At 37.9% G+C, this 11989-nt stretch overlaps 2 pseudogenes across 1 annotated transcript; one reads left to right on the top strand and one right to left on the bottom strand.

Moving 5' to 3' along the window:
• Positions 1-4687: 4687 nt before the first annotated feature.
• Positions 4688-6544, top strand: LOC147923734 (putative F-box protein At1g33020 pseudogene; annotated as a pseudogene). Its single transcript, XR_015587752.1, has one exon. The product of XR_015587752.1 is annotated as a putative F-box protein At1g33020 pseudogene (transcript).
• Positions 6545-9992: 3448 nt separating this feature from the next.
• On the bottom strand, positions 9993-10093 carry LOC147923733 (small nucleolar RNA R71; annotated as a pseudogene).
• Positions 10094-11989: the final 1896 nt, after the last annotated feature.

The raw sequence follows: 11989 nt of genomic DNA, 5'->3' as shown, positions 1-11989 counted from the left end.
GATACCATATACTCTCACTGTTAGTATCATAGTTCTTGGGAAACACCTTATCCTCGTTCAAGAACACCACCTCATGAACGTAAAGTGCATCAGCTTCATGAGTTTCATTCAAATTTGTCTCTTGATGTGCAACTTCTTTCGCTTGACATGAAGATGCGTAGTGACCCGGTTTATCGCATCTCAACCAAATTATTTTGGATAGATCTTTCTTCTGGTTTTGATTCTGGTTTTGGTTCTGGTTCTGTACTTGCTCTGTAGTATCTCCTCCACGATTCTGGCCATTGAACCTTCCTCGTCCTCTGCCTCTGCCAGAATTATCTCCACTGTAGTTACCACGACCAAAACCACCTCGACCATATCCACCACGACCGCTTCCTCTTCGACCATAACCTCCTCTGTTATAGCCTCCTCTGTTTCCTTGATATCCACCGTAGTTTCCTTGATTGTTTGAATTAGAGAACATAAGTTTTGCTTGGTCTTCACTCCGGGTTTCCTCCCCTACACGCTCTTCATAAGCTTTTATGCGACCAACTATGTCTCCAAAACCGGTTTTCTTCAAGTCTACGACTTGTTCCAACGATGCAACGATATGAATATATTTGTGTCTTGGGAGTCCTTGTAAGAACTTCTTTACCAACTTTGATTCGTCAATGATCTCTCCCAAAGAAGCTGACTGCGATGCTAGGCCTGAGATCTTGCCAGCAAAGTCATCAACGGAGTCGGTATCATTCATCGTTACTCGATCAAGATCTGCAAGTAGGGTTTGAAGCCTTGCTTCCTTCACACGTTCCGCACCTTGGTGACGTGCTCGTATGGCTTCCCATAGGGATTTAGCCGAACCTTGATCTCCAACTTGCAGGATGAGTGACTCGGGGATGGATTGGAACAGTAGAGCAGTTGCAACGTCGTTCATCTTCTGATCGGTGGATCCAGGATCAATAGTCTCCCACACCTCGCTAACTCGAAGCGTGATTCTCATATGCATCGACCAAACGGTATAGTTTGTCGATGTTAACATCGGACATTGGATGGATGGTGATCCAAGGTCCTTGGTTCGCGGCAACGAATTTGAGTCGTCCCCCATACTTGGTTATGAACAGCTTCTCCTTCACAACCTTGATCTGAGCTACAGCCTTAGCTTTGATACCAAATCTAAGAACAAAGAGCTTGAAGATATAAGAACACCTCTCTTATATTATTGATTTAGAAAACTCTCTCAAAAACTAAATCTCTCTCTCAAGTCTTATGGAACACCTCTCCATAGACTCTTATATTTATAGGTTTCTTATTTTCCTAAACCTATTAGAATTAACATATTACAATTTATTAATCTTAGGAACTTTTCCTTTTCCTATTCTATCTCTTTTGGCAACTTCCTAGGAGATAGCTTCTTCCACAAGTTGGAATTATCCAACAACATAAACTTTTTAGCCCAAGTTCCGGAGTTAAATCGAGCTAAAGACTTCAATTGTAACGTATAGCAGAGAGACGAAAAGAACAGGTGAAAAAAACACAAACTTTAGCCAAAGAACAGAGCAAAGACCAGAGAATTAAGCTAATTACATGATCAAACTGTGATACGGAAGAGGAGAGAGAGAGAAAAAACCATTGTGGTCGTCGTCGTCAGAATAAGATTGAGAATCTAACAAGCTGTTCTTGGAGAACTCGGTGTCATCTGAAATCTGAAGACGAGATGGAGAAGTTCTTGAAGAGTTAATGTTAGACTTGGATCCTTCTTTCTTCTTGTTATTCTGAGGACCCATTGGCTTCATCCGCAGCTTCGTTGGTGATTTAGTTAAGATTTTATCATGACCCTGATAAATATAAATCGACCTGGCTCCACCACTGCATGCTCAGCGTCTCTGGTCTCAAGCTCCTCCCCCTTTGTTCTCAGATTACATGCATCGCCGGAGGTCACAAGAAATTGAATCACTCAAACCGAGCTTTCAATCGATTTTTCAGAGATATCTCTTCTGATTTTTCAATATCTTCGTAGACAAAGAGAGAGAGGAGAAAGAGAAAATAGTCGAGAGTTTTTTTTGGCCAACAAATAATTGACACGTACAGTCTCTTATTCTCAAATTCAGTATACTAAATAGGAGAGCCTCTTAGTTTTTTGATTTATTTTTTTCCTTCTTTTGAGTTACATACCCTCTTAAAACTCTTCGTTGGGGAAGGCCTTATGATCATCCTACTTCTGATTTTTTTCATTGAAATTAAAGAGAACATATAATAGTAAATATATTCATGAAAGTCTTCATGAATTTTTAAGAAATCATTCATGAATTTTTTTTCCATGAAGAGACCTTTCTGAAATTAGATAAAACCTTCTGAAATATCTGAGAATCCTTCCTGAATGTTTTATGATCATTTAACAATTTTGTATTTGAATGTGAATTTTCGTGAAATTTAAGAGAACCTGTAACAGTAAATATGTTCATGAAAGTCTTCATGATTTTTTATGAAATCTTTCGTGAATTATTTTTCCATGATGGTCTTCCTAAAATTTGATAAAATCTTCCTAAATACCTGGGAATCCTTCCTGAATGTAAAGATGAAACCATAGCAAAGAAGCTAGCCTTCAATATACAACAACAAGATCAAACAAACTACCTAAGAAACTCAAAACCAAAGAACCTAGCCTTCATTATACTTTCACTATGTCTCTCAGTCACCTCCTCTGCCATCTCTACACCACCACCACCACTTTGATATCATCTAATTAACTTAGTAGCTTCTTGAAATTTTCGTTTGGAACATAGAGCATTGACCAAAATGCCTAAACCAGAATCGCATCCAGCATGATCATTGGGAGCAGAAGCATGGATAAAAGCTTCAGCACCATCAAGTTTCCCTTTCTTGCAAATCTTCTTCACCAAAATGGAATGCGTGACAGCACGTATAAAGCCACACACAAAGATCTGGTTGAAGATGATATCAACCGTATAAAAACACTTCACCATCACAATTTATCACTGTATCTCATACTCTGCAACCGAGAGGATGCTTTTCACTTTTGTGATGCCATCGTTGATTGGAAACTGGTTTATCTTTACGTCTGATCTCGGTTCCTCTCCAATGTTGAAACAAAGTTCAGGAAGTTTGATATCTGTAGGGAAAGAATCACCCATATCCTGCAACATATAAACACAAAAAGAAGAAACACATATCGTCGTGTCAGGAAAGTGATCCTAAATTATATAGATGCTTTCATGAATTTTAAAAAACTAGCATCAGACTCTAGCATCGCCATTGTACTCAACAAAACTATCATCCTCTTTGTTACATCAATCCGCTCTTGGCCATGACTATCATCCCCAAAACTATAATCCCCATTGTACTCAACAAAACTATCATCCACTCAACAAAACTATCATCCACAATGTAACCCACAATTTAGAATATATTTTTACTAGAAAATCATAAGAATCTACTGAATTTTTCACCCAAATTGTTTCGATTTTTGTTTCACACACAATCATTTCAAATTTCACCCTATCAATTTACACGAAATCAAACACATAATCACACATAAAATCTCACAATTTCTACAACAGAAGGAGAATAGTAGAAATTTACTTAATTTTCGGAATAACCCACAAGAATTTTCTTAATTTTGCATCCAATTGATTTAGGTTTAAAAAAAATTCAAAATTAGACACAAATAAACACAGCGATAAAGAAGCGCAAATCAAAATATGTTGAGAGAATGGTGGTTACCTTTAATTTCTAACCACGACGAGACAAAGCGTTTATAGTTGCTTGTATTAGATCTGTTGGCAAAATTGAGAAGATAGTATATAAAGCGACGCGATTCAAACGATTGAGAGCACAAAACGGCGGGACGAAGCGAGACAACAATATAGCAGCGACGACATACACCGGTAAAACGGCGATCATATGCTAACCACCGCCGTATCAGATCTCTTGGCGACGGAAGAAGATGCGATTTCGAGAAAGTGATCTCTTGAGCTTTGAGAATTTTTTGAGAAAAAAATTGCTGGACTCTAGCTTTTGTTGACCCAAAACTCTTTCATTTTAATTTTGTGCTATTTTATCATTTTTAAGAGTCAGTGTCAACTTTGGAACAAAAACCTAAATTTGTGCTATTTTTGTCAATTGACCTTTAAACATACACAAAGAGCTTCGTTGTTGCTTCATTAATTGCATCAAGTTAATTTCCAATTTTAAAAAAATTGGGTTATATTGTACTTTTACAAAACCTTTGAGGAGATTTTAGAATTTAGTAGAAACACATGGGTATCATCTGAAAATGATGAACTTGGGGGAAGTTTGTCTTCGTTGTTGTTGGAGAGAGAGATATATACACTGGAAAAATCTGTGGACTTTGATAAATGACGGAGTCAATTCGATTCTTTTCAGTTCAATGGCGGATACTGGTAACGATCGTCATCGCTTTACTTTTTGTATATTCCGATTGTCTCGGGAAGTTTCTTTAAACCGTTCAAAGGGAAGAAGAGAAAGTCCTATGTTTTGTGTTGTTGAAGAAGGTAAGAAGAGGCCAACTGGGCCAGAAACATGTCAAGGCCCAACTAATTGGGCTATGTTGATTAAGGCTGCCTTAGACAATGTGAACTAATGTTGTGTACTGTTTAACAGGTTAAAACTCAAACACTAAAAACATGTTGTTGTAATGATGTTATCAATTAAGGAGAATGAGGTTTAGCGTAGAGGCTAAGCAATTTCCCTGAATTCCTGGTATAGAGTTTCGAACAGATAATGAATAGAGGAGAAAATTTAGATTCCATCCCGATTGATCTCGTTCTCGAGATATTCTCGAGATTGTCTGCAAAATCAGTCGGGAGGTGTTGTTGCGTGTCGAAGCTATGGAGGTCCACACTTGTCCGTCCATATTTCACTGAGTTGTTCTTGACCAAGTCCACGGATCATCCACGTCTCTTATTTAGGGTCAGAAGAAAGGATGAGTGGCTCTTCTTCTCATCGCCTCAGCCTGATCATAATAATCTTTATGAGAAGTCGTCGTCTCTTGTAATAGCCGCCGCCGATTTTCATATGAAGTTTTCTAAAGACATAAGCCAGTACAATTGTAGCTATGTTTCTAGTTTGATCTATTTTCCTAATATTCGGATCCAAAAGGAGGGTACGGCTCCGCTGCGGGTTATATGTAACCCTATCACGGGACAATATTCCATCTTACAACTGGTAACGTACAAAGAGATAAGAAGCCTTTTAGGGTTTGATCCGATTGACAAACAATTCAAGGTATTGCGCATGAGTCATGGATGCGTACACCATGTTCTGACATTAGGAACTAGAAAAATGAAGTGGAGGAAGATCCAATGTCCCTTAGCCCATTCTGAGCCTATAGGGAAAGAGATATGCGTCAATGGGGTTTTGTGTTACTTTGCTGAACCAATTGATGGAACACCGTCTTTGTTGATTGTTTGCTTTGATGTTAGATCTGAGAAATTTAAGTTTATTGACGCAAAATGCTTTTATGATAAATTACCAGAATTGATCAACTATAAGGGTAAATTAGGTGGGATTATTTGGAATTGGAATTGGAAGTGTGAGTACACTGGTCAAAGGCATACCAACTTGTGTATGTGGGTTCTAGAGCCTGCCGAGAAACAAGAATGGTCCAAATATGTCTACACTTTGCCGAAGGATCAATTATGTGATTCCTACTATTTTTCTGTTGCTGGAGTTACTGGTAAAGGTGATATTGTTTTTTTGGGCACCATAACGTCTACTCCGTTTTATGTTTTCTACTTAAATCCCGAAAGGAACATTCTCCAACGCGTTGCAATCCTTGGTAACCATGAAGTGTTTACCCAGCGGGATCCAGTTTACGCCTTTGTAGACCATGTAGAGGATCTTAGTTTTAATATTATGAAGAAAACATATGTTGCAACATCTATAAGCCCACCACCAGAGCAGAAACCTAACCCCACGAGCACAGAAGCATTGTCTAGAAAGGTTCATCATCATGTAAGGACCATTGCTCACCGGCTACAAGATCGTCCTTCGTTTGAGAGTATTAATAAATTTAATGCTTTGCATCTTTTAGATGACGATGATGAATTTACTACTGCTCCCCCGCGACAGAGTCGTCGTTTATTTGAGAGCATTAGCAAATTTGAAGCTAAGTGTCCTCTAGAGGTTGATGAAGTCACAGTTGTCAAAACCTATGAATGTGACACTTCTCAAAGGTTTCGCATGGGCTTTTGTCACTCTGTTGGCGTAGCATATTGTTTTTTTCTGGTTATCGTGTTTGTCTTATATGCTGCAACATTTATTATCCCACCCCCAGAAGAGAACATAAGCGTATACCCTATGAGCACAACAGCATTGACTAGAAAAGATCATCAACTGAGGACTTCAACATAAGGTCATCGTGTGATGGCGGTTGTTCACCTGCAACAAGAACCTTGTACGTTTCTTGACCCCCAAGACAGCTAAAATGCTCACTATTTGATACAAGTTTGTATTCTTTCTGTAAACATGATCAAGTTATCAAACAAGTTCTTATAAGCAATTAAGTTTTTTATATTCTAAGAAATCAAGTTTTTATGGTCAAGTCAGAGCCGTGGCTGAAGTTGTCTTTATATTATTCATCAATCTCGTCCGACCAATTCAACCGCCGTGAGAGTTGTTGAATGGAATTAGGCCTATTTGGAGAACATAATCTTTACGGTTGTACCTTAAAATCATAATGAATCGATAAACACAACAACAGGGCAATGCTGTTGAGATCTTCGGATAACGGTGTTAAGATGTTGTTATTGATTTTACCACATATCAATCACTATACTGATTCCTGAACAATTTCACGAACGGAGCCAACGAGCCACCTTCATCTTTGTTCATGTCAAGTAATTAGCAAGATGAGCTTAGCCATAGACCGCTCATGGCTCACCGTGTTCAGTGGAAACAGGGCAGGTGACTATGGAGTAGCTTGCAAGGAATCAAAGAATCCGATTAAGCAATCTTGAATTATTTCAGTGTGCTTTGGGAGAGAACCAAAAGAAGAAGCAGAGTTACATTGACGTTGTGCCAATTCCTTACATTTGAACCAGCCTTTCTTTCAAACTCTTCTCAACAAAGCCAGAAGAAGAGTTTGGATTTAATCATCTGCAGGTCAATTGGTGACAGTTTGTCCTGTGGGAAGGTTGTTAAAGGGTGGGGACCAGGGTTCGAGGAACGCCTGGCGCACCAATAACCTACTGGTGGATGTCACCAATTGATCTGCATGGGCTTTGATCTGCAGGACAAGCTGTCACCAATTGATCTGCAGGACAAGCTGTCACCAATTTCATGAACATTGGTCTGTTGTTGAAGGCATCGGTTGTACCCAAACTTATCTAACAATGCCTTCACAAGATAGCCATATTCCTCTCTTTTTTGTCTAATGGTAAAGAGCTCTCAAGAAACCAACTCTCATGGACTATTCTAAAGGACTACGTTGAAGGGAATGGAGGTCTTTTGTGGTCATCCTCTTGAGGAAAGTTGTCTTGTAATGAACAAGTTCCTTTATTACATATTAGAAAGTCGTCCACGATGCGTGGGTTATGCATGCAATATTAATTTGAAGATATAATTATATATGAATAGTACATACAATTGTTAATATTTCTTGAAAACCAATTTAAATTATTCTTTTACATCATTATAAATAATGAAATGTGAGAAATTCAGTCGAGATTAAATTGTTATCATCATATATAATTGTTAAGCCAGTTTTAATGTGTATATAATGTTGAAAATGTAACATAATATGAATAATTTGTGGTCATGATTAAATTCAATAAAAAAAAAGAATACCAACTTGTACCAAATGAGAAATTTTCATTCTCATCAAACATAATTTTATTAGTTTTGTTAGAAGTTTTCATTTTCAAAGTCAGTCAATTTGATATATCATGGTTTTTGTGGTTTTTAACCATGATATAAGGAGTCTTTTATTGTCTTTTCATTTGTTTCTAAATTGTTTTTGAGTCTTTACAGGTTTTTAGCATGGAAGGAGCAAAGTGGAGCAATTTGGATCAGTTTGGAGCAATAATCCGCAAGAAATCAACTTGGAATCGATCAGAGGAGATGGTGTCGATCGACACTGCCTTAGCATTTATCGACACCCAGTCCAAACCGACGAGAGAGCCAAATTTGGAAGTTTTACAAAGTTGCCCGAAGTTTTCCATATTTGCAAGACTAGTCCCTAACGTGTTTTAGGACATATATATATATAGTTTTTAGGTTTTCCAAACCCTTAAGTTGTATTCTATCAAGTTTTATTTTTCCTGCAATTCTGAGAGATTTTTTAGAGCTATTGGAGAGAAATCTGCTTTGTAGAGAAGAATTTCTAAACTCCTTCTTATTCTTTTAATCTCTATTGCTTATTATTCAGAATCATGTCTTGTTCTTCATTGATTATGTCTCAGTAGTTTGCTTGTTAGGTTTAGGGTTTTTCACAGGGATTTTATGATTTATTAGATCTGTTTATTTAGGATTCATTATCTATTTAGATCTTCATCTTAGGTTGTTCTTCATATTAATTCTTGATTGGCCATCTAGAATTAATACCCTAGGAAAATAAATTGATATGAGAATATAATTGCTTTCCTGATAAAACCTTTTGATGAGCAAAATTATTTCTTGCAAAGAGATTTGATTTAATAATTTTGTGAACAATCTAAACCTGATTTTATTGCTGATTTATTACCTAGAATTTTACAAAGAGATTTGGATTTTCTGGTTTTAAATTTAGATATTATTTGCAGTGAGAACTGATTTAATTTACAAAAGTGTTTAGAGTTCTAGATCTGTTCTTAATTGTTTGAATCCTAATTTATTGATTGATTTAATATTTCATAATTTCTTGAGATATTTCCTAGGCCTAGCTTTTTGATCTTCTGAATTTACAACAGTTTTATTTAATATTTTGCATTACTTTTATTTTAATTCAATTTAATTTGTTTAGCATAATTATAAAACTCTATAATCCATTGTGTTTGATCTTGAGTCCTCGTGGAATTCGACTCCTAAGTACTGCATTGACCTCTTAATTTGAGAGAGTAGCTCTAGGGTTTAATTTGAGCTTATCAAATTTTGGCGCCGTTGCCGGGGACTCTTTGATCTACCATTAGATTTGAGTTTTAGATTTTATCTAAATTTTTTTTTTTATTTGAAACTTACACGTTTTTGTTTTTCTTCTCTCTGGTGTTTCAGGTGCATGCCTCCTAGACCTCACACAAGGAGCAACAAGTCTGGTCCTACTATGAATTTGTCAAACCAAGAGTTAGGAAAACTTGAACGTGAGAACAGAAAAGCAGCTAAATCTCTGAAGATGGTTAATACGATCATTCTGATGTGTGATGAGGCTGGTGTTTTGAGGGATCAAGAGGGCCACTTGCAATGAGCAGGGCCAAAAGCTTGATGCAGAAGGAAACATGATTCCTGAACCTGTTGTCAACGAGCAGGCTGTCGTGAACCAGCAAGCTGGTGTCGTTGACGAGCCGGATCTTGGTGTCGATCAACACCAACCAGGTGGCATCGATCGACACCCACCTGCAGACGTGCGTGAAGCTGCCAACCACGTACAAAACCCAGTTCGACGACAGGAGAACAACCGGGATCTGATCATGACCATTGCTGACTACAATCGGGCTGATCTGGTGTATGAAAACCGGTCTGCTATTGTTCCTCCCTCTTTTCAGAGGAATGATTTTGAGTTGAAACCTGCGTACTTTCAACTAGTTGGGCAGAGACCTTTCTCTGCTTTGCCCAATGAGAAGCCCTTGGATCACATTGAGCATTTTGAGGATCTGGTGACTAGCATCAAGGCTAATGGGGTGACTGAGGACTACATCTTCTGCAAACTCTTCCCTTACTCACTTGCAGGAGAGACATCTCAGTGGTTGAAACAGCTGCCTGCTGGATCATTGACAAGCTGGCATGATGTCAAGGTGGCCTTCCTCAACTACTTCTATGATGATGCAATGTCAGATGAGTTGAGAATCAAGCTGTCTTCTTTCAAGCAAAGACCAGATGAAGCTTTCAAAGCAGCTTGGGTGAGATTCAAGGCTTACCAAAGGGACTGTCCACACCATGGTTTCTCAAAGGTTCACTTGCTAAGTATCTTCTTCAGAGGGTGTGACTGGGAGTATCTGTGACAACCCGTCCCGCAGGGCCAGCTTGGAGTCTGTTGGGCCGGCTAGCAGTGGGCTAGCAGGGTCCACGGACGGTCCGTTGGGGCAGCTAGCGGTGGGCTAGTGGGGTCCGCGGGACGGGTTGTCACATAAAAATCGATTTTTATTGTAACAACCTGTCCCGTGGACCCCACTAGCCTCTCTGCTAGCCGCCCCAACGGACCCCAAGCTGGCCCTGCAGGGCATCGATCCTAACCCCTCACTGGGCAAATGGAACTATTCATCCAAATCCACAGTAGGTTATTGGTGTACCAGGCGTTCCTCGAACCCTGGTCCCCACCCTTTAACAACCTTCCCACAGGACAAGCTGTCACCAATTGATCTGCAGATCTACCATATAGGTTGAGGTAAAAAGACAAAACTAACCTCGATATAATGTCACATGTATGAGCAAAAGTAAGGGTATTGTCTACCAGATTTAATAATTTCGTGGACAATAATTATTGTCTACCAGATTTAATAACTTTTTTTAAAACAAAAATTTATCAGTTAATACAACTTGGGAAAGTCCATATGACTTGTTTCATATGTAAGAGTATTAAAGTTGTCTACCGAAAAATTTAATGTTGTCCATTGAACAACTCAATGTTGTCCACCAAAAGTTTCATTGTTGTGCATTTCTATATTGGTGGATAAAAATTATTTTATGCTGGAATTGTTTATATACATAGGGTGTAAACTTGTCCACCGCTGAAAAATTTATCCATAGATTTTGGTGGGAGAAACATGTTTACTAAAACTTAAATGTTATCTACTAAAAACTTCAACATTGTGTATTTTCATATTTGTGGACTAAATTTATTTTTTGCTATAATTGTCTATATATAAAATGTAAACTTGTCCACCGTTATATTTAAATTTCCAGAAAAAAAATTAATGTAGTTGTAATTAAAAAAATAATGTAAAGAAGTAGAGAAAGAAAAGAAAAAGTGAAAAAAAAAAAAACAAAAAGTGTGGAGAATTAAAAAAAGAAAGGTAAAAGTGAGATGAGAGAAAATGATGAATTAAATAAGAAAGAATTACTCAAATGTTATCCAAAAGTTGGTTTATTACTCATATCTATAAATCTTTTGAAAATTACTAGAATGTTTAGTGCCCTGGATGTAATTACAATTTACCCCTTAGATTTTGTTTCTCGATTTTGAGTAAAAAAATAAAATAAAAATACACATCAGCAAATTAAAATACACATTATTTTCGATTTTACACATCACAAATCAACTTTTTTTTCAGAATCTACTGTTGGATTTTTCTTGTTTTTGTCAAAGAGGGAAACTGTTCATAACCCTAAAAAAACACCTCTCTCTCCTAGTTCCGCCGGCTCATTAGTTTCTTCTCCTCCAACAATGGCGATGTATGTTCAGTACGAATCTTCTTCGGGCTATGCCATCTTCGAGGTGCACGGACTAGATGAGATCGGACAGAACACTGAGGCCGTTCGGACCTCCGTCTCTGACCTCCGTTCATTGTTTTGATTATATCATTGATCTCTGGAATTGGATTTATCTGATGTTGGTAGGTGTTATGACTGACGAGCTAAGAAGTTTACTGTTTATATCCTTACACAACCTACCAACATATAGATCGTCAGTCATAACACCTACCATCACCTTTACCCTCCCATGCGTACTCAATACCTCTCTGTCTCTACTATTTCACTGCTGTATCCGCCGCATGTGTAAGGATATAGATCGCGTTCAGAGCATCACCTTTACCCTCCCATGCGTGATGCTCTAAACTCGACTGGTCGCTCAATCTTTTATTCGCTTTGTGCTTGGTACATACTCAAAATGTCTTTTATG

The sequence above is a fragment of the Camelina sativa genome, chromosome 17 (genome assembly GCF_030686135.1).
Source record: "Camelina sativa cultivar CO46 ecotype springtype chromosome 17, ASM3068613v1".
Classification (NCBI taxonomy): domain Eukaryota; kingdom Viridiplantae; phylum Streptophyta; class Magnoliopsida; order Brassicales; family Brassicaceae; genus Camelina; species Camelina sativa.
The sequence above is the reverse complement of the archived record's forward strand: the minus strand, read 5'-3'. Positions and strand labels throughout refer to the sequence as shown.